This window comes from Chiloscyllium plagiosum, unplaced genomic scaffold, assembly GCF_037043375.1.
Source record: "Chiloscyllium plagiosum isolate Xiang-an unplaced genomic scaffold, Cpla_swu_hap1 HiC_scaffold_5, whole genome shotgun sequence".
NCBI classification, from domain to species: Eukaryota; Metazoa; Chordata; class Chondrichthyes; order Orectolobiformes; family Hemiscylliidae; genus Chiloscyllium; species Chiloscyllium plagiosum.
In genome coordinates, this window is record NW_028270143.1 from 94,024,593 (window position 1) to 94,046,061 (window position 21,469).

A 21,469-nucleotide genomic window follows, 5' to 3' on the forward strand; every position below is an offset into this window, starting at 1 on the left:
AAGCATATGGCGTTTTGGCTTTCATTAACAGGGGGATCGAGTTTAAGAGCTGCGAGGTTTTGCTCTACAAGTTCCTGGTGAGACCACACTTGGAATATTGTGTTCAGTTCTCGTTGCCCTACTATAGGAAAGATACAGAGGTGGAAATGTGTTGCTGGAAGAGCGCAGCAGGTCAGGCAGCATCCAGGGAACAGGAGAATCGACGTTTCGGGCATAAGCCCTTCTTCAGGAAATCATTTCCTGAAGAAGGGCTTATGCCCGAAACGTCGATTCTCCTGTTCCCTGGATGCTGCCTGACCTGCTGCGCTCTTCCAGCAACACATTTCCAGCTCTGATCTCCAGCATCTGCAGACCTCACTTTCTCCTGAAAGATACAGAGGCTTTGGGGAGGGTGCATAGAAGGTTTACCAGAATGCTGCCTGGACTGGAGAGCTTGCCTTATGAAGAAAGGTTGAATAAACTCGGACTTTTCTCTCTGGAGAGAAGGAGGAAGAGAGGAGACCTGATCGAGGTGTACAAGGTAATGAGAGGAATAGATAAGGTCAATAGCCAGAGATTTTTCCCCAGGGCAGGATTGACTGGTATGAAGGGGTCATAGCTTTAAGATATTAGGAGAAAGGTATAGAGGGGACATCAGAGGAAGGTTCTTTGTGCAGAGAGTTGTGAATGCATGGAATGAGTTGCCAGAAGTGGTGGTGGAAGCAGAGTCATTAGGGACATTTAAGTGACTGCTGGACATGCACATGGATAGCAGTGAGTTGAGGGGTGTGTAAGTTAAGTTATTTTATTTAACATTAGGATTAACCATCGGCATAACATCATGGGCCAAAGGGCCTGTTCTGTGCTGTACTTTCTATCTTCTATGTTCTATATTCTATTAATCACTGGAGCCAGAGCACTGGAAAATGACACATGTAATAACCCTCTATAAAGATATCCCTCCTTAGTTTTGAACATCCCCACCCTAGGGAAAAGCCCTCTCCTATCCACCTTGTCTACAGCCCCCATGATTTTATAAATCCCATTAGGATCATCCCTCAACCTTTTTTTGATCCAATGTAAAACGTCCCAACTTACTAAGCTCTCTTCATAACTCAAACCTTCCATTCACACTAATTAAGGATGGAAGTGCATGGTAAAATAGGGCTGAATCAGCACAACATTGTAAAGGGGAGATCATGTCTGACAAATCTGTTAGAATTCTTTGAGTAGTTAACAAGCAAGTTAGGCAAAAGAGAGCCAGTGGACATGATCTATTTAGATTTCCAGAAGGCCTTTAACAGGGTGCCACACAGGAGGCTTCTAAATAAGATAAGAGCCCATGGTGTTATGGGTAAGGTACTGACATGGATAAAGGATTGGCTGCCTGACAAAAAACAGAGCAGTGGTAAAGGAGTCTTTTTCAGGATGGCAGCCAGTGACTTGTGCAGTACTGCAGTGGTCATTGTTGGGACCACAGCTATTTTTGTTATACATTGATGATCTTGACGAAGGAACTGAGGACATTGTTGCTAAGCTAAGAAATGTCACAAAGGTAGGTGGGGGACAGATTGTGTTGGGAAGTGAGGCAGCTGCAGAAACACTTGGACAGACTAGGAGAGTGGGCAAAGAAGTGGCAGATTGAATACAATGTGCGAAAGTGTGAGGTTATGCAATTTGGTAGGAAGAATAGAGATGTAGACTATTTTCTAAATGGGAAAATACTTCAGAAGTCTGAAGTACAAAAGGACTTAGGAGTCCTAGTTCAGGATTCTCTTAAGCTTAACATGTAGGTTCAGTTGGTAGTTAGGAAGGCACATGTAATGTTGGCATTCACTTTAAGAAGGTGAGATAAGCAGGGATGTACTGCTGAGGCTGTATAAAGCTCTGGCCAGACCACATTTGGAATATTGTGAAAAGTTTTGGATCCTGTATATAAGAAGGGATGTGCTGGCATTGGAGGGGCTCCAGAGAAGGTTTTTAAGAATGATGTCGGGAATGAAGGGCTTTTTATGTGGAGATTTTGGGTCTGTACTTGAAGTGTTTAGAAGGATGAGGGGGGATCTGCTTGAAATTTACCAAATACTGAGTGGCCTGAATAGAGTGGATGTGGAGAAAATGTTTCAATGAGTAGGACAGACTAGGATCTGAGGACGCAGCCACAAAGTGAAGGGCGTGACTCTTTAGAACTGACATGGGGAGGAATTTCTTCAGCCAGAGGGTGGTTAATCTGTGGAACACATTGCCACAGAGGGCTGCAGAGGCCAAGTCATTGAGTGTATTTAAGATAGAAATAGATAGGTTCTTGACTAGTAAGGGGATCAAGACTTACAGGAAGGAAGCTGGATAATAGGGCTGAGACACATATCAGCCATGATTGAATGGCAGAGCAGACTTGATAGGCCAAATGGCCTAATTCTGCTCCTATAACTTATGGCCTTATGGCTTAATGATCTGTTGGCAACTCACTGAGGTAAGTGCACAGCAGTAAGTGTTTCTGCAGTGGCTGGGAAGGGTTTCACCGGTGAATTTGAAGAGCTGCAGTTATGACAGTAAGCGCTTTCAGTACTTAAAGGGTGATTGGCAATTGTTTGGAAAGCACTTGACAAGTCGAGCTCTTCATTCCCTGCAACTGTGCTGCTGCCAGACTTCTGCATGACATTGGAGCAGATTCTCCAGCTTGACCTTGCTCACCTGACGAAGAACACTAGGTACAGCAACACTAGTAGCAGGTGCCATCTCCTCAGCCCCTACAAAGGGGTTGGACACTGAGATCCAGATGGAAGGATGTGAGCCCTCTAACACAAGGTCGACAGACAGAAGATCGGAAGATCTTGACATGTTTGAGTACTAGTGCTTGAGGAGGACCAAGTTCTCTGAGTAGATTGCTACTGAGATCTACAGCCTCCGAAACAACATTCCTGAAGAAGGGCTTATGCCCGAAACGTCGATTCTCCTGTTCCCTGGATGCTGCCTGACCTGCTGCGCTTTTCCAGCAACACATTTCCAGCTCTGATCTCCAGCATCTGCAGTCCTCACTTTCTCCTCCGAAACAATATGCCCTTCACAGTGGATCAGATGGGGATGAATCGACAGTGGTTTGGAATGTGCCACACTCCAGCCCCTGACTTCGTCTGCTGCCTCTATCTTCACCATTTGGAGACGTTGTTCCTTCCCTTCTTTGTGTCCTTGAAAGAGATTGCAGCCACTCAGGATCAACAGCAGCACCTCCAGATAAGTGTGAGAGAGGGAGAGAGAGAGAGAGAGAGAGAGAGAGAGAGACTGACAGAGTTTTGGTGAGAACTTTCCCACGTCTCCCCTCCAGTCCTGTGGTTGCTGTAGCCTGAGGAGCCATATCCCAGTGAGTCATTGTCATCCCAGCTCTGCTCCCTCTGATCAGGAATCCCTCCTTCTTTAGAATAGGCTGGCCATTCCATCACCTCAATTGGTAACAGAAAATGAAGGCAGTCTGTTGAAGGATCTCAACAAAGTTGGGTCCTTCACCACGTCAGTTCTCAATCCACCCATGGTTCTGACATCAGCTATGGAATAAGTTCATCAGACAACAACAATGGCTACACTTTGCGTTATAAGTTGTCAGGCGGTTTAATATATTGTGTAGTCATGGGGAGGCTTTACATAAAGCAAGTCTTTCTTTTCTTGAAACACTGGCCCTTGCTTGTGCAAAGTTCCCTGGGTATTGGTAGCTCTTCAGCAGCTTGCTTGACTGGTCTTTCTTCAAGCATGAGCCTTCCTGGTGAATCTAACAGGCTATTTGACCATGGAACATCACAATGAAGTGTAATTCCCCAATTTCCACCCAAAGTTGCTGGATGCTACATAAACAGCAATGCGCCCTTCCAGCACTTTTTACTGAACGAGAAAACACAGAGCAGGAATCAGCCTTGAAGGTTGATGAGGATGTGCTTGAAAATAGACAAAGGGTGAAATATAAGTGGTAAAATTCTAATGAAGTTGATATTTGGATGCAGGACAGATTAGAAGGCCAGAGGATACTGGTGAAATCAACTCGAAACAATGATGCAAACATTGATGAGGGTTTCAGTATTAGTGACAGTGGAAGTGGAGGCAGCTGATGTTGGTGCGGAAGTATCGGTCAGTTTTCACTACTGTACTGAATTTTCTGAAGCTCACCTCAGGGCTGAATAGGAAAGGGAGCCCTGCCCGATTTTTACTCCAATTCTTAGCAAATGCAAGTTGATATCTTGTATTGGCTCCATCTAAAATCCCAAATAAAATTTCTGAAGTACCTCTCACTGTATGTGCATTGAATCTTGAAAGTCCCTGGTTTATAATAAGTGAGATAGCCCAAGAGTGGCATTTAAATTCTAATCCTCTTGGGTAAGCTATTTCATGTGCCTTAAGTATTTTGTGATGTGATAATGAAGCTGAGTTACACTAGATCCTGCAATTTGTCCTGTCAGAGGAAGCACTGCTTTAATTTTAAGTGAAGGATGAAAGGTACAGGGAGGAGAGGAAAATACCATCAGCTAAATGTCGTTTCTGTCAGCTCTTGCGCCACTTCAGAGATACTGAATTGGTGAGAGCAGCAAATCCAGCCACAATTCCTTTTATGAATGGTTGTCTCCACTGAGCATGCTCAGCAGTTGCTTCATGCAGTGTTTTATTACCGTACCCAAGCACAGCAAGCAGGCAGCCAGGGCTTGAGATGAGCTCGAATAAGTAAGTGACCCTGTTCTGTTTACATCAGGAAACCAGCAGTCAAATTGCATTGAGATTAATCCACATGCATTTGGGGTGTTTCTGCAAATTCAGGCAGGAGTTTGAGCGAGTCTGGATTGTCTTGTCAAACTGAAACTACAGTAACTGGGATGGTAATCCTTTGCCCTCACAAGTTTACTGGGTAATTTAAACTTCAACCAATATTTTGCTATTTAAAGTAAGCACAGAGATGTCATTTAATTTAGATCCGGAACCTTTTCAGAATCTTTCAGTTGTGCTTTATCATAATTTTTTTAAACTTTGACTAATATGATTTAATATGACTGTGGATATTAAATAATAGTCTGCAAGAGCAGAAAGTTACTAAAGAAATCAGAGACAGCTTTTCTTATGTCTTTGAACTGCTCTTGTCAATAGCTGCAAAGCTAATCTTTTCAGTGTTTAAGACTTAGAAGCTGCTTATTTTGCTTATGATGCAAATGAATCAGATATGTCTGTCATTAAAGGAAACCCAGTATGTGACTCATTACAGTACTTCTGATTTGTAACCAGAATGTGTATCTGTAAGGAGGCAGCTGGCAAGCCTGTGGAGAGTTCCTTTCAAAAACATCTTCAATGGCTTAAGCAGTCCACCAGTGCTAATACTAAACCCCCTGAAAGCTCGAGATAAGGTGCCTTGAAGACTGACGCCATGGTTGTCAGTGAGTTTTCCTTTTCCCATCTGTGGCCAAGGCTAGCCAGAGATGTGTGGAAAGGAAGAAGCCAGATGTGCTACAGTGTGTGAAACTGTTGTGGTTACTGATTGTCCTGATTGGTGTGGGATTTCATGAGCAGAGCAATAGATGTATAATTCACAGGAGGTTGGCAGCGTCTGTAGTCCAGATGTGGGTTTTTGATACGTGCCATTTTCGTGACTGGTGCACTGAACGGCAAGCCCTGGATCTTAGCAACTTCTTAAAGATGTTCTGTTCTTTAGACCTGTCTCCCACATCTCATAGACTGCTACTGAAACAGCTATTGTGCTAATGACATTGTTACTCCCTTTCTAAGCTCCTGAGCCAGCCAGTCGGTTTGTTTCTGTTCTGCTTGAGTGACTTTCTTGGCTTTGTATACTCCATATGCCCCACCTCCTTTCTGACAAGTTTCTACCTGCAGGACCTTGTCCAGTCTGTCAGGTTTCTGGGTTTGGTTTCACGAGTGGTCCAGCAAAGACTTTCAGCAGGTCAGTCAGGAGTGCTCTGTCTCAGATATTTATTAGCTGCCTCATTGAATCGCTCCATGGGGTTTCTGCAGGTTTCATTACAGCCACCCATCTCCTCTGAGTGGTACTCAGCTGGAAAAGCTGAAATTTTTTGATCAGTCTGCTGGTTAAGTTAAAAGAAAAAACACAATGAGAACAAAATGACCTTCAGAATAATCCCAGGCGAGCACCTTTTATATTCTAAAAAAATCATTCGACTACCCATGAATGTGAATGGAACCCTTTACAAGGAATGGAAGATTGAAGTTTTTCTGTTGCTTTGTTGCTAATCTTCTTTAATTAATCAGCTGTATTTGTAGGGTTCAAAATGACAGCTTTCACCTTGAGTGACAAATGAGGGGCTTGTAATTGGAAGTTGGCAAACAGCTTAGAAATGATGAGATAAAGAGTTATTCATTTCCCAGCAGCATTCATGAAGGAAATCAATATTCCTCAAAGGAATCCGTACACGTTTGGGAAGACATTCCATGAAATGATATGATTTTGCCTCCACCAAGATATTTTATCTGTCTTTATTTCAAATTTCCAGCATTCACAGTATTTTATTTTTATTATAAAGGCTTTTATCTGATGCAGCAATGTTATCCCACATAGCATAAAAAACAGGACACAGAAATTGTGGTATTGAAGAATCCAACAGATATTTATTAATTTAACTATAAATTAACTTTTATGATATTGATATAGATATTAGATTACAATAAAGCAGCATTGAGCATATATTTAGTCGCATGTCATATTTCAATTGATCTCAGGGTAAGATAGAGTATGAGATTTTTATACTTTCAGGTCACATGTTATACAGTGATGACATTCCAATGGTGTGACATAGCACCACATGGTAGAATAGATGTATACATTGCAAAGCCATGCAGGAAGAGGTGAGGCAACAGCAAGGAAACCCCTAGCTATTGGGAAGGATTTTGCATTCTGGATCAGAGTCCTGACATTGGCATCATAAGGAGTTTCCATCCCATAAGCTGTTTGGAAAAGTCACCTGATGATTTTGCCCAGATTGGTCAAGAAATGACAGAGGGCTCTCAAAACTGGAAGGAATGTAGATGGCCCTTAAAGCAGAAAGTAGCTGTAGCGTTCACTGTAGGTAAGGGAGAGAGAGAGAGGGTGCTTTCATCTTGAAGAACCATCTGAGCAGTTTGAACACTTTAAAGAATACAGCCAGAGGTGCCAGACCACCATTCTGGAGAGGGGTTCCCTGCATAGGGCAGCCAATAGTTACAGCTGTGGCTCAGCAAGTGGAATGGGTAATGCCTCTAGGTCAATCTGGACCCTTGCTGTACCATTGCATAGAGGTAGCTGTAAAGCTTCTGACACTGCATGGGACCCGTTAGGTAACTGGAATTTTCCAGTTTGATTCATGAATTGCTTTAATTTACCTTCTAATGTCTTGATTCTGCCCCAATCCAACCTCTAGTAAAGGTGGACAGTGCTGGTAAACTTGCACACTAACTGGCAACATGAAATTACCCTCATGTCTGCCTCAGCTCCTGCCCCATAATCGGGACAAAAATTGCCAATGATCGCCGGACACAGCAGACCTGATGACACTTGTGGCAATTCCTCCTCCCAAGATTTTCATCTGTCCTTAAACAGAGTAGGTAAATGCAATGTTTTGATGTGAAATACTTTGGATCCTTGGTACAAAGTATCCAGGTGGGACAGGTCACACTGCTGCTGCTGACCTCCTCAGCTCATCCATCCACACCTGATCAGATAGAGAGGCTACTCTCTTCTTCCTGGCCTTAGGAAACGTCACCTCACCTCAGACCTTTGCAGACCTTGGGAAATAGGTCAGGCTGAGCAGTCTTGGCCTGGTCTCTTGATTGATGAAGAAACATGGAAACCGAATTGGGCGGCACACTGGCTCAGTGTTTAGCACTGCTGCCTCACAGCACCAGCAAACTGGCTTCAATTCCATCCTTGGGTGATGATCTGTGTAGAGTTTGCACATTCATCCCTCCGGGTGCTCCGGTTCCCTCCCACAGTCCAAAGATGTACAGGTTAGGTGGACTGGCTGAACTGAATTGTCCATAGTGTCTAAGGATGTGCAGGTTAGGTGGATTAGCCATGAAAAATTTGGGCTTACAGCGATAAGGTTGGTGATGGTATGCTCTTCGGAAGGGAACTGTGGACTCAATGGGCTGAATGGCTTGCTTCCACAAAGTAGGGATTCTACAATTCTGGAATGATGATGCCCTGTCTTCACCATTTGCGTTTCCAACCTGCAATTGGCCATGTCCTTTCAGCAGGGCTAAGAATTGCCCTGATGAAGGGCTTCCTGATGAAGGGCTTTTGCCCGAAACGTCGATTTCGAAGCTCCTTGGATGCTGCCTGAACTGCTGTGCTCTTCCAGCACCACTAATCCAGAATCCTTTTACCTCTAAGAATTGAAACTTCCACCCTGTGTATTTGGATCTCTTCACCAAATTACAACTTAAATTGAGAGACTGATACGTACGAACAATATTCTCTGTGTGTGTCCTGTCCTTAGATTTGCTTCCTTTAATGAATTTGGCTCATACAAAAAGATCCTACAAACTGCATGCTGTGGGAGGAACAGAAGGGATACATCTGCAGTGAAGAAAGGAATTTCTAACCTTCATCTCCATAAATAAACCTTTCCAGAGGCCTTGATAATAATAAGGGAGGGATGAAAAATGTAATTTAATTTTGAATTCTCTCTATTCTAGGGATGATGTATAAGTACAATCACAGTTGTTTTATCTTTGGAGAATACTTTAAATATACAATCCTTTTTGAATCAAGCACGCAGATACATTTCATACATTATGTAATCCCTGTAATTACTTCTAGTCGATCTGAAAGCGAGACTCTTTGTGATAATCATTCTGCTGACAGTGTGGAAATCTAAAAATGGTCTGAAAAGTATTAATAATGATGAATAAATGAACAGCAATTTCCAATGGAACAATTCATATTGGGCATGACGCTGGAGGCTGTCATTTAATATCATGGATCAGATGACACTTTAAACACTATTTCAGTTTATGACTTATTTGGAATCTATCAAGAAAGTATCAGTTCAATCAAGTACAGCAAGATGGTGGCAGTAGAATCAAAGGATCAGATTATACACTGCATGTAGGAAGATTAATCACGTTTATTACCACCATATGAACCCTGAGATGAGCTTTGATTTCATTTCCACTGCTGTTTTATATATACATATAATGTGTCCTCCAGATCCCATGAGCTGGTTTGATTCTTCAGATTTCTAAATTCCCACCATCTGCTGTCAACTAGTGTACTGTATGTCGTCGGCCTGTACCAAAGATTTGACAACTGTGAATTACGCTGCACAGAGAAAGAAGCCAAAAAATCTTTGGCCTTCTTCCACCTGAAGAGTGTGGCAAACCTAGCAGATGTAGCCTTGGCTCCTGACTCTGTCTGGAGTCTACAGACTCTCGGTGGGACTACTTTACCTGCCATAGCTCCTTGCAAACTTATCTTCTCTCTGTAATTCCCCAAGAAAATGTTAGGAGCTTACTGGAATATGGAACTAAGCGCCATCAAAATGGGATGTAGCTTCAGTTCAGATTCTCTGAGCTGCTCCCTCCAAGGATCTACTGAGTCAGTTCTAAAGAATCCTTCATTGGGAGATCACTCAGAAATATCTGAGTGAGTGGATATTGCTTTGGCTGATGGGTTTGAGAAATAGGGTTTACAATCCTGTGTGAAAGACCTTGGCTCATGCTTAAATTGTTATATAGATCGTAAATAGCCAAGGCCCCCATCACAGACCCCAGCACTCCACTAGTCACAGCCTATCGACTTAGAAATACCTATTCATGCTTACTCTGTTTCCTGTTCAATAACCAATCTTCAATCCATGTCAATATATTACCCCCAAATCCAAGAGCCCTTACCTTCCCTGTTTCCCTTTTTTGTGTTACCTTACCAAACACTTTTTGAAAGTTAGATATTCCATATCTTTGGTTCCCCATTACTAGATAAACCCTCTAAAAATACATTTGTCAAACACAATTACTCTGTCAGAAAATCATGTTGAATTCATCTGTTCAAACTATGATTTTCTAGGGGCTGTGTAAGACATTCTTAGCTGGGACTGTACTGCATGCAAACAAAACTTTGCACTGGTGCATGTGACAATAATAAATCAAATCAAATTTTAAGTATTCATTAGATTCCAGCATTTCATGAGGACTGATTTCAGGCTAACTGGCCTGTACTTCACAATTTTCTATCTCCTCCTTTCTTGACTGAAAATGTGAGGGAGAGCACTGTGGCTCAGTGATCAGCACTGCTGTCTCACAGCACCACGGATTGGGTTTGATTCCATCCTTGGCTGATTGTGTGAAGTTTGCGTGTTCTCCCAGTATCTATTGGTTACTCTGGTTTCCTCCACAGTCGAAAGTGTGCAGGTTAGGCTGATTAGCCATGCTAAATTGCCCCAGAGTAATGTGCAGGCTGAATGGATTAGCTAGTGAAATATAGAGATTGTGTGGAGGTATTGGTCTGGGTGGGTTGCCCTTCAGAGGGTTGATGCTGACTCATTGAATGGCTTCTTTCTACATTGTTCGGGATTCTATCTGGGAACTTCCACTTAGTAGTACTGAGTTTGAATATTGCTGAAAAGAGAGACATATTACTGAAGTTCTTCATCTTCCACTCATAAATACAAATGCCAAATATCAGTCACAAGTTATGCTCCAGAAAAAGTAGTGTTAACTGGTTGAAAAATCAGTTCTGATTAATTGAGGATTTTCCATGGAGAAAGTAACCAAGAACTATATGTGCCACAGGCTTCTGAGGTACGCAATAGCTATGTCATGATTGAAACAAAACATTCTTTTTGTTTGAAGAGAAGGATCACTGGATATGAATGTAACTCAATTCTAGAAAGCATAAACGTAGTGACCATCTTAAGCTGGTTATCAGTGTGCTGCTGTTAGTGAAAGTTGTGCCCAATCACAGATCATATCTAACAGTTGACCTTTTGCTACTATGCAGGGACTCTACTTGTGTAGTTTCCACGAATAGGATGCTGCTATAATTCTGTACAAACGTTATGCCTAACAGACAACTGAGCAATGTTCACGATGATTTTCAGAGCCAGTGCAGTGTGGATGGTACAGCTCAATGAATGGCTGATCAAATTAAGTGACATATCCTTTCATTTGCCTGCAATAAGCAGAGGGCTGACCATACCAAACCAATGGGTGTATGCAAATCCCAAACCAAAACTTCCATTGTTTGATTTCATGACACAACATCCCTTGCTAAATAATCCTGAGTGCACAAATAGCTGCATTAACACACAGTTTAAAATTGCTAATTGAACTCACAACATGCCTGATGAATGCTTGTTCGAGTTTAAATATGTGTTGCTGGAAAAGCGCAGCAGGTCAGGCAGCATCCAAGGAGAAGGAGAATCGACGTTTTGGGCATGAGCCCTTCTTATGCCCGAAACGTCGATTCTCCTTCTCCTTGGATGCTGCCTGACCTATTGCACTTTTCCAGCAACACATTTTTAAGCTCTGATCTCCAGCATCTGCAGTCCTCACTTTCTCCTGAACACTTGTTCGAAGCAACATATACTTGGCAAATAAAAGGAATATGTTGGAGCCTTGAGCAATTTTTGAAGTACTAGGATCTAGATGCAGCTGCAGTTCCCCATTGCTTTCTCCATGGCAACACCTTACCCCCTCTGAGTCAACATGTCAGTGATTCGACGTGCCTTTCTCCTTGAGTATAAATCGTTGAGATTGTTTGCAAGGGATTCTTCTATTTGTCCTGATTAGCACAAAAAGCAATGTACATGTTTGAAGTTGTCAAAACATTTGATATTTACTTGTCAGAATATTCCTGACCCCTCACCTGATTTCCGTCATGGTTCCTGAAATCTCTTAACTGATGGATTTTCCAACGATTTTCAAAACTCGGCCAACCTAAGTTTGCACATTCTTCCTGTGTCTCTGTGGGTTTTCATCAGGTGCTCCAGTTTCCTCCTACAGTCGAAAGATGTGCAAGTTAGCTGGATTAGCCATGCTAAATTGCCCACAGTGTTCAGACATGTGTAGATTAAGTGCATCAGCCATGGGAAATGCAAGGTTAAAGGGATGGGGTAGGGGGAGGGGTCTAGGTGGGATGCTCTTCGGACGGTTGGTGTGGACCTGTTAGGCTGACTGGCCTGTTTCCACACTGTGCGGATTCTATAATGAAAATATTGTGGGACCTTAGGCTTGTCATTGGTGAACCAATATCATTGGCCATATGTGAGAGGTCAGAACTTGATCCTAACACTAACCTCTTCCTGTCTATGGGATATTCATGTGGGACACTTGTTGAGAAAAATTTCAAAGTTCCATCCCCATGGCCTCCATTTTGCTGATTGTAGGATCCATTCCTGAGTTTTTAGGGATGTAAAAATCCAACTCTATGTTTCTATTCATAACAATCAGAATTTCATATGTTTCAATGCAACGTTATTAACTTGTTCTCCCACTTTCCAATATTAATGTACATGAACCTTCAGGTCTTGCAGGTCCTCTTTTCCCTTTAATTTATATCATATAGTTTATATTGCTTCTACTCCTCAGTTTTTATGGCTATTAATTCAAATAGAAAATTTAAGGTCTACTTCACAATTGAAATTTCAAAACCGAATCCAATCATCGTATCCAAGCTCGGAGATATACAGCCAGCTCCGATTACACCTAACTGTGCCTTTTCCAATTTGCCTAAACAATGACTGTTGCAAATTAGCCTACAGGAATTGCGACCTACTGGAGAAACTCTGTATGTATCTCTTTTTTATGGAAGCTTCAAGAATCTCAGACACTGACTTCAAGTTGCAGAAAGATACCTTCCAGCTTTTGCTATCTGACTCTATCAGTCGACTGTGGGGACTCAGGTTTAGTACAAGCAGCTTACCACTGACAAGTTCACTCACTGTGTATACTCGATTATAAAACACTGCATCGTTCCAGACCACTCAGAAGGACCAATTTCAAACCTTGCAAGATGCTTTCAACAAGACGGCTAAATTAAACTACCTCATTCTGAGAACATTTTGTTGCCATGGAGCTGCCTTAACATTGTTGGGTGGTCTTCATATGACACCATTTAGAAATCTACTTTACATGCCATCAGAAAACCTTCTTTGACATCCTGCCAAGGCACTTCAATCTGATAATTTTCATAACCTAGGAGTGTGGTTAACAACAAAGACTTGCATCTTTATAGAAAGTTATCTGGAATTAACCTATTAAAATAGCAGAACTTCTTCCAAACCAATATGTTCAGTGTCGAGTTGCTAATAGCTCAAAAGCAGCTCTGCTGAACCTAAACATTGCTGTTCGCTTATCTGACATCAGGCTCCCAAAGCAACTGCTCTGCTCAGAACTTGGTCACAGCAGGGGACTACCAGGATGACAATATAGATACCTTTGGGATGTCTTCAAAGCACCCAGTAAGGAATCAAATCATCCTCACCAGCTTCTGAAAGATCCAGGCTTGTGACAAAACAAAATGGAGAAGATTCATTCAAGAAGGCAACAAATACCTCAAGGGACTTTATCAGGAAAATACAGAGGTATAGTCAATGAGTCAGCAGTTGTTTCATCATTGGGCCTGGCCACCTAGATTTCCAGCTGCCATTCATACTTAAATTTGATGGCACTTTTTTTGGCCTAGAAACAGGTTCAAGAGCTCAAACCTCTAGTAATCTCGAGTTACTTGCTGGAATATCCCTAGCCTCTCATAGCCATTGTGTTTGTGTGACGAATCCCATTAAGTTTCTGGTCAATGGTCACCCTCAAAATGTTGATAGTGGGGCATTCAGTGATGTAACTCCATTCAATGTCAAGGGCAGTGGTTAAATTGACACTTATTGGAGATGGTCATAAACAGGCATTTGTGTGGTGTGATGGTGCTAGCTATTTTTCAGCCCAGCCTGGATGTTATCAGATCTTGTTGCATGGACTGCTTCAGTACCTGAGGAGTTGTGAATGGTGCTACGTTTGTGCAATCTTTGATAAACAGTCCCACTTCTGATCTTTTGATGGAGGGAAGGAGTTGCGGTAAAAGCTGAGAGTTCTTGAAAGTAGAATTGATCCGCAATTTATGATAATAATTAGTAATTTCAGTAATGTTAATTTAGTTTACTCAACCTCAAAAGGTTTGAGGAGTTGGTTGCCTGAAGGAAACAGAAGCAAAAATATATCTAGAATGGATCACACCTATCTGATGAACACCAGGATTTACTTCTCTGAATCTGGTTTGGATCTCACTCGTAAAGCCCCAATGGCAGCTGTCACCTCCCTCACAGACATTACTAGTTTCAACTCCTGTACTGACTGCTCCATCTTGGCCAGCAACCTTTTGACCTCGTTCACCGTGACTTGATTCCTGTGCTGTGGAATCCTGCCAACTCCACCAACACTGTAGCACAAAAACAAAGAAACATACATCATGTGAGATTTAAACATATGGATTGTGTGAAGGTTATGAAGCAGGGATTCTTCATCCCACTGACATTTGGTCTCTATAAACATTAAGAGAAATTAAAACTAAAATTAGGATAATTTAACAAAGCCTGTAGTTGATATTGTGGTTGAGGAATCCTTTGACTCTCTATCTGTCTGTCTGTCTGTCTCTTTCCATGAGGCTTCTCAGGATGAACTTAACTGCAAAGAAAACAAAAGGACAATTCAATCAGTAAAGGACTCTTTTAGTTTCTGTTTCACCCTAACCCCCAGAGCCACATGGGTGGAGGCCTTGTGGAGTTGGGCTCCCCTACATATTGATGGCAAGCAGCAGCTGTGACCATCATTAAAAATTTAAACAACTGAAGAAATCTTCAGAGGACACCATCCTGAAGTGCCCTCACTCTTCCCCACTTACATCAGCAGTACCCTCCTCCCCGGTCTCCAGTTGGCACTCTAGTCTGCAGAGCCTACCCCCATAAGAGGTGGAATGACAATCAATCACAAAAATGGGTGGCATTTGGACACTATTAGGGTCAAGACTCCTGTATAGTCCTGATGCTGAGCATCTTCTAAGGAGAAGATTCCACCCGGGGTGTCTGCATTAACATTGTTTGATATTTCAGACTGATGTATGTAGTTTACATCAGTTCATTCACACTGGTTCTTAAGAACAGCTCCAAGCCTTGTTTTGGCAACAACACAGATAAATACGAAAGGAGACGATTAGAGTGTATTTTGATTCCAAAAGATTTTTATACCTTGATTTGTTCTTGAATTAAGGCACACCCTGACTAAATTAACCTAGAATATATACCCCAATTGGGCTGTGTTGGTAACACCAGAGTGAGTATTAAATATAGCAAATCTTTTTTTTGTATTTTCTCAGTGTATATGGAATTTACATATACAAAAACAAATGAACCTTTAGCTAAAAATACAGTCATGAACAGGCATTGAGAAGTTGTACCATTTTTATAACTTTCTGAAATGGTGTCTAACTTTTGCTTTACAAGTGGCATGGATTTGCACAGCAGCCAGTTTTTCTTACTCACTCATGGGCTGTGCGCACCACTGGCTGGCCAGAATTTATTGCCTGTCCTTCAGGCAAGTGGTGGGCACCATTTCAGAAAGTTATAAACATTGTACAAGTTTCTTGTGCAACAACTTCTCAGTGCCTGCACATGACTATGTATTTTAGCCAAAGGTTCATTTATTTTTTGTGCTGAACAAGTAGTTTTGGCTGCTTCCTGACAATACTTTGCTCGTCATATACACATTGTGAGGTCTTGCTGCTGTAATGCTGTTCTAATGACATTGGCCAGAATCCATACCAATTAACCTTGAAGAGTGAGGGTCTGTTCAAACCAGTAGGAAACAATTGTTCTCTTGTATTTTGTTCAGACAAAGCATTTTCCCTGGGCCATGTTTCTATCTGCGGTCGTTTGCCTCGCTGTTGTCCTCTTTTCCCCTTTCGTGCACTGAGTTGCTGAACTGCTCTGAGTTCAACAGATGGTTCCTCTTGACCTCCTGACTCTTCATAACCTTCACGGAGTATTTTTCTCCCCTTTTAGAAGTCCTACCGTAGTCACTTCGGTTTTTTTTCTTAAACCGAGGGAAAGAAGACTATCAGAAGTTTATGCACAAGCTGCAGTCATGTGAAGGAAAAGGTAGGTCAGTGGTAAAGAAGCTGCTGCTGAGTCGGCTGTCTCTGGCTGTCAAAACATTGAGATGCAATAGTTGATTCTAACAGCCGAGGATTCTTAACAATTCTGGAAAGCCGTAGTCTAGTGAACTCCGGTCAGCTGCACAGGCTGGTAAATGCTCAATGTGATAAGAGACAATGTATTGGTACTTTCTGGCACTGCCACTGGGGTGGCACGGTGGATCAGTGGTTAGCACTGCTGCCTCACAGATTTGTTTCCAGCGTCAGGCCAGTGTTTGTGGGGAGTTTGCACATTCTCCCCGCATCTGCGTGTGTTTGCTCTGGTTTCTTCCCACAGTCCAAAGATGTGCAGGTCAGGTGAATTGACCAAACTAAATTGCCCATAATGTTAGGTGCTATACTCAGAACGAAATGGGTTTGGGTGGGTTACTCTTTGGATGATGGGATGGGCCCAAGGGCCTGTTTCCACACTGTAGATAATCTAACTGCTGAATGTTTTGCTGTGGCATTTTATTATTCCTTCCTTCAATCAGCCTGTGAATCATTTTGCAATTGTACCACTAAGAAAAATCATTCAATGTAGTTCCGTCATCAGTCACTTTAGATTGGATAAGCTCCAATGCAGGTGGAGCTGCCTGACCTAGTAGCTCTGTTTGTAGCTCTTTGCAGCAAAACAATAACATATAACAGGCTGAATGAGTTGCCAATTCTTTACAAAGGGTCTTTAGTCTGTTAAAAAAAACAAAATCTGCTTGGACCATTGTTCAGGACAGTTCACTGCAAAACTTTCACCAGCCACCCTCCTCCCCAACCCCCACTGCTTGATAGACAGCACTTCAGACATGGAAATACTCCAAAGTTACCTTTCACCAACATCAAACGTAAGATCTAAAGTGGGATTTTCCACAGCAATCTAACATAAGGATCCCAGTATTAATGGGGAGGTGGAAAGAGTGCTGTGGAGCTGGATAACAGACTACAAACCCAAACAGATTGGGCACAGGTCCTGATGATCCAGTCATTTAGATTAGTGTGGTGCTGGAAAAGCACAGCAGGTCAGGCAGCTTCCGAGGAGCAGGAAAATCGACGTTTCGGGCAAAAGCCCGTCATCAGGAATTTGCCTGAAACGTCGATTTTCCTGCTCCTCGGATGCTGCCTGACCTGCTGTGCTTTACCAGCACCACTCTAATCTAGACTCTGGTTTCCAGCATCTGCAGTCCTTGTTTTTACCTAGCACGTCATTTACTTGATTCTGTTCAGACTGCCACATGACAGCCAGCTAGATTGATTGCCTGCCTGGCCAACAGGAGGCAATACGTGGCAGCAGGAGACCACAACAGCAGTGCAAATTCAGCATGTTACGTAGATCCTGTTTGCCTTTCGCAAAAGCCTTATCTGGTGCCCGAATCACCTTTGTAAACATTGTGTCGACTGGGAATGTGGTTGAGTTGGGGTTGGTTTGCCCAATCTGATATTATTATCTCCCACACCCTGTGTATTCTCTCTTATCCATAAGATTGGGGTCAGGTTTAAAATCAATACCATAAATCATCAATAAGATAATTGTAGCGGTGATATTTGTAAATGGTAAAAATAATATCATATGAATATTTCTTGTTTATTTGCAACTTTGCATAATGTTATAAGAACTCTTATTAATTGTGATATACTGTATTGCTTTTATTTTTAAAGTGTAGCAAATAGCATGTCAGTAATTGTCAGTTCCAAAATTGAATGTAAGTAGCCCCTACTGAAGGGGTGAAATCATGGGAACCGATTGCCAGAGATGCAGCACAACCTTTCAGTGACGGTCTAATTAAATGGATGTTTTTGATAATCAGGATTAGTTTTCAATGCAAGTCTCAAGGTGGCTTTTTCACTTGCAGTTGGAGTGTGAGCCTGTGCTAATGGTGTTATACTTAGCCTTTCTTGTCTCCTTGCATCTTGGACTGAATATCTTGTGGAGTCTGGAGAGATTAGTTGAATGCTAATACATTTAATTCCTTTGATCTCCACATTCTTCTGGAGCATCTAACACTGTGGCAGCTCTAATTAGAAGTATTTTAACTAGTCCACTGAGGGAAATGAAAAATCACAACATCTAGTGAAACTTTGAAAGCTAAGGCAACCAGATACTGCTGAGGGTTAGCATCCACCCACCGCTGCACTGTGGGACACATAACTTTGGAGTTTTGTTGCACATTTTGAATAGTCTCTTCAAATCTTTCACACAGTTGAATTGCTGATGTACGATTTCAGTCAACTTACCCATTCAAACATAGTCAATTCTCCTCTCATACCATTGTAATTGGTAATGTTTTAGATTAAGCTTCTATTGTGATTGAGGGCTGTTAATTTCAATCTTTAACATTGTTAAAAATCACACAAAACCAGGTTATAGTCCAACAGGTTTATTTGTAAGCACTAGCTTTCGGAGCGCTGCTCCTTCATCAGGTGGCTGTGGAGTATAAGATCGTAAGACACAGAATTTATAATGCAAGTTTACAGTGTGAAGTAACTGAAATTATATATTGAAAAAGACCTGGATTGTTTGTTAAGTCTCTCATCTTTTAGAAGGAACATGTTGGTCTCAGTCTTTATTGGCATGATATTCAATCTTATTACGATCAGAATTTCCCAGGAGATCTAGAAAGAGATTGCTGATTAGAGTTAGCTCACCAGCCAAGGATTTCCAAGGTCTGGCTTATACACTATACCTATATTGTGATCTGCCTCTGAACTTGAACGATGAGTAATGAACTTGATAGGTGGAATACAATGATAATGAGTTCCCACTACTTCACCAGTCACACGATTATGACAAATGTATTGATCCAATCACCACAATAGCCAATTGATACTTGTTTTTGACCCAGAATAAAAGTTTAGAGAATGGATTTGAAATCTCTAGGGGTCTTGTAGCACAATGGTGATGTCCCCACCTCTGGGACAGAAGGTTTGTTTTTAAATTCCAATTGTCCCGCAGGTATGTCATAATGCATTCAAGCAGGTGGATTAAAAATAATTAAAAGAGACTTTTTGCAGGCTTTTTAATGAATATTAAAACACAAAAAGTTATCTTCAAACAAGTGACAAACATTGACTAAGATCCCCTTAATCCCAAAGACAGAGTCACACAACACAAATCAGAAGTGTCTCTGCAGTTTTAAAAAGGCAAAACACCCCTATTGGCCGAGGGTCTGCAAAAGACCATAAGACCATAAGACATAGGAGTGGAAGTAAGGCCATTCGGCCCATCGAGTCCACTCCGCCATTCAATCATGGCTGATGCGCATTTCAGCTCCACTTACCAGCGTTCTCCCCGTAGCCCTTAATTCCTCGAGACAACAAGAATCTATCAATCTCGGCCTTGAAGACATTTAGCGTCCCGGCTTCCACTGCACTCCGTGGCAATGAATTCCACAGGCCCACCACTCTCTGGCTGAAGAAATGTCTCCGCATTTCTGTTCTGAAATGACCCCCTCTAATTCTAAGGCTGTGTCCACGGGTCCTAGTCTCCTCGTTTAACTGAAACAATTTCCTAGCATCCACCTTTTCCAAGCCATGTATTATTTTGTACATCTCTATTAAGTCTCCCCTTAATCTTCTAAACTCCAACGAATACAATCCCAGTATCCTCAGCCATTCCTCATATGTTAGACCTGTCATTCCAGGGATCATCCGTGTGAATCTCCGCTGGACACGTTCCAGTGCCAGTATGTCCTTCCTGAGGTGTGGGGACCAAAACTGGACACAGTACTCCAAATGGGGCCTAACCAGAGCTTTATAAAGTCTTAGTAGTACATCTCTGCTTTTATATTCCAACCCTCTTGAGATAAGAGACAACATTGCATTCGCTTTCTTAATCACGGACTCAACCTGCATGTTTACCTTTAGAGAATCCTCGACTAGCACTCCCAGATCCCTTTGTGCTTTGGCTTTATTAATTTTCTCACCATTTAGAAAGTAGTCTATGCTTTTATTCTTTTTGCCAAAGTGCAAGACCTCGCACTTGCTCACGTTAAATTCCATCAGCCATTTCCTGGACCACTCTCCCAACCTGTCAAGATCCTTCTGTAGCCTCCCCACTTCCTCAGTACTACCTGCCTGTCCACCTAACTTCGTATCATCGGCAAACTTCGCTAGAATGCCCCCGGTTCCCTCATCCAAATCGTTAATATATAATGCGAACAGCTGTGGCCCCAGCACCGAACCCTGCGGGACACCGCTCGTCACCGGCTGCCATTCTGAAAAAGAACCTTTTATCCCAACTCTCTGCCTTCTGTTAGACAGCCAATCCTCAATCCATCCCAGCAGCTCACCTCGAACACCATGGGCCCTCACCTTGCTCAGCAGCCTCCCGTGTGGCACCTTATCAAAGGCCTTTTGAAAGTCTAGATACATAGACCACATCCAAAAAAAAAGATAAAGTTGGTGACTCCAGGTTTCTTGTCAATGGAACTGAATTACTGACAGCTTCAGGCTGATAGAAGAGTTTCAGTTCAGTTTGGAATCAAGCTGGATCTGCATCTTTGGAAAGTGGCCACAATTCAGATTTTCTGGGTTTATATTTGGAAATTTTACCACTTCCATTGAAAGGGAGAGAGACTGCAGGTCCAGGGACTTACTTCCTTATACTACTTAGGTCTTTGAAAATTGAAAAAGTCCAGAAAGAATTGCTAGGCAATCTTCAGTATAGAGACCTCCATAATCCTTTCAAAGGCATGTTTTCTAGCGGTTAAGAGACTTTAACACTATCTTTTATCTCCTTAACATAATTGATAGTCTTGTCTCCAAAGTTCCTTGACTTTTTGGAAAGGTAAACTATAGCACCCATTATACTGCTGTCTTCATTTCCAAGAAATCACATAGCGAAACACCTTTTCAATAAAGACCATGCCAGACCATTCTATATCTTACAGTTTTTTTACATTGTCCATGAATATAAATACATTTTCCCAACTGATGGTATGATTCTTTTCCTTTTTTATAACTTTGCTATTCTTTAATTGGATTTTTTCTCAGGTATGCATCACACATAAAGGGTCATCTTTCAAAAATCCCTCCTTGCAATTCTTTGAAACAGACTAAAGTGGACATTGGTTCTCAACATACAATGCATCATTTCCAATGGGGAAGGGTTATACACATACTGAGGAAACTGAATTGTCTTTAAAGCAAGGTGGAGCCAAACAATGAGCTGGGCTTTTGAAGAAAGCTATTTTATTGCCACATTATAGAACTCTCTCATGAAACAGATCTGTCAAGATTTAGCAATCAGCCTGCAGAAGCAGCAAATTATTAATATTATCTCAAGGCTGGAGATTAATGTACACACATTAAGCTACTGTGATTAGGTATTGATGAGGAAAC

General features: G+C 42.0%; 1 protein-coding gene across 7 annotated transcripts in view; it reads left to right on the top strand.

The window, feature by feature from the left end:
• Window positions 1-21,469, top strand: part of jcada (junctional cadherin 5 associated a) — a 235,614-nt gene that overhangs the window by 103,501 nt on the left and 110,644 nt on the right. The window contains exon 1 of one of the 7 annotated variants that reach the window (XM_087987474.1): window positions 4,658-4,683. The exons of 5 other annotated variants lie outside the window; for them this stretch is intronic. The gene's annotated coding sequence lies outside the window, so the exon portion shown is untranslated. Of the gene's footprint in view, window positions 1-4,657; window positions 4,684-15,963; window positions 16,101-21,469 lie in introns of those variants that run through there. One more of the 7 variants, XM_087987477.1, reaches the window with a different exon arrangement.